This window comes from Nannospalax galili, unplaced genomic scaffold (assembly GCF_000622305.1).
Source record: "Nannospalax galili isolate Female #2095 unplaced genomic scaffold, S.galili_v1.0 scaffold63, whole genome shotgun sequence".
NCBI classification, from domain to species: Eukaryota; Metazoa; Chordata; class Mammalia; order Rodentia; family Spalacidae; genus Nannospalax; species Nannospalax galili.
The window spans coordinates 3,674,165-3,676,449 of NW_008355272.1; positions in this window are offsets into that span (position 1 = coordinate 3,674,165).

The following is a 2,285-nucleotide window of genomic DNA, read 5'->3' on the forward strand; positions in this document are numbered from 1 at the left end:
GGAGAATACAGTTGGAGGAAAGGCAAAGAGCAGGAGAGAAAGAGGCTAGCTGATTTCTTCTTGCCCTTTTGGCTGATCTTATTAGTCAATTACAAGCTAGTCAGAAGACCCCAGCTCACATCCTATGTCATATAGATGCTTGCATGTCTGGCTTCCTCCTGAACAGAAGACTACTAGAGGACATGAAATAAAGTGTCTCTTGTCATCTCTGGGCCCTAGCACAGAACCTGGCACATCTAGGTTCTCAATAAATATTGCTAAGCAATTGGGTAAACAGAGGAAAACAAGATAAAATGTTACCAAGAACAATGCACACCTCCCAAATGACCCATCAAGCCAGACAGAAAGATGTACATAGTTCAAAAATTTGGACGCAGGATAAATTAGACCACATAAGCAGTCATATTGATGGGAATCCCTGTGTGTGTGTGTGTAGAGGGTGATGTCAGGTCTATCACTCTTCACCTTATTTTTGAGGCTTTCACTGCACCTGGAGCTTGACAATTCAGCTAGACTGGCTGACCAACAAGCCCCAGGGATCTGCCTATCTCTGTCCTGCCCCCTAGCATTGGAGTTACAGAGGCAAGCTGCTGCATTTAGCTTTGTACTTGGGTGCTAGGGATCTGAACTCAGGTCCTTATGCTTGCACAGAAAACAGTTTTCTGACTGAGCCATCTCCTCAGCTCTGAAACACCCTTTTTTGATGCCTTGTCTTTACCTACAAGAATGACTTTCAACATGGTGCTCAACATCAAAAAGTCTCACCTGAGAAAAAGGTGTGCTGGCTTGGGGAGCTCACTGTAAAGGGAGCAAGAGTGCATGGACTTGGAAAGGGGGAGCTGTGGATGAAATGAGAGTATCCCTCCTCTGGGGAAAAGGCACCTGCTCCTGGCACTTCGAGGAAGCCCCTGCAAAAAATCCCACCCACTCTTCCACTCTGATTCCTTAGCCTTCCCTGCAGGAAAGGTGATGGAAACTCTCCCAGGTACGAAAGGCCCAGCAGACCCCCAATATAGATTCCCCACCACCACCCCTGTGCTCTTTCTTACCCACAGAGACAAGATTTGGGGCACAAGCAGCACACATTCTTTGGGGAAATGAGAAAAGCTGCTTTAACCTCCCACCTTGGCTCTGGAGAGGTTTGGATGCTGCCAGCCCCTCCCTAAACCCCTCTGAGTTGTCTTAGAGTACAACCAGCCTGCCATTTCTACTCATTCACAGGTGCTTCCCACCTGTGCAGGTAGGCCATTGTGCTGGGTTCCCCACCTCTTTTCACCACGTTCCTAGGAACCTTTTCAAAAACTAGATGATCATTTCTGGGAAGTTACATTTCCAGATATCAAGAATTGATAAATCAGTGTAAAAGGGAGGGAGCTATCTAATTCTAGTAAAACTTAACGGAGTCCCCACCGCAGGCTAATGGATGGTGCAAAATGCAACGTGAGCTTAACTGTCTAAAGCAAAGGCATAAACCGTTGGGCATGGGGGTACTTCCCCTTGTGGGAGCCATATTTTTTGAGAGGGCATTCTGATCATGATAGGACTCCAGGGGTTTATTGATTTCGCTAGAAAAGAGCAGTGATTGTGCAGATGAAGCCAGCACAGCGTCAGCCCCACAGAGCCACGACAAGGTGGGTTCTGTGTCTGCTTTTGTAGGTAGAACAGAGACTCTGGAGGGATACAAGGGTTCTAGCCATAACCTCAAGCAATTCACATAGCTCCAGGCACCCAGCCTTGGGTCTATAAATGGACGAATATGACCGCCTAGAGGAAGTGGTGATTTGCAGGCTGAGCCCCTCGCCCACAAATTGCCATCTGTATCTCTGCTGAAGTTGGCCTATCTTGGACAGTTCTTCTCCCATCCTTTCTTCCACCTCATCTCCCAATTCATCAACTGCTAAAAACATCATCCGAACGGAAACCGCCTCCTCGCCACGAGCTAGGGGCCATCCCCAGGTGTTAGTCTTTGTGTCGGGAAAACTTTGAGAGGAAGCGAGGGCGCTGGACAAAGAGCGTGCGAGGGAGGGCGTTTTGCCAGCCCCTCGGGTGCACAGGCAGTCCCGGGCTCAGTACCCAGGTCGTTCTCGACCGCCGGAGCCCAACCTTCCTAGGCGGGGAGTGGCAGGCTCAGCGAACCCTCCTAGGCAGGAGAAGCAAAGAGGGGGTGGGGGCTGGCCGCTGGAGTTGGTGGGAGGAGGCGAGGCGAGGCGCGGAGCAAAGCTGTCAAACTGCGCTCTGAGCCGGGCGCGGGGCGGGGGAGGGGAAGGAGGGGGGAGAGAAGGGGA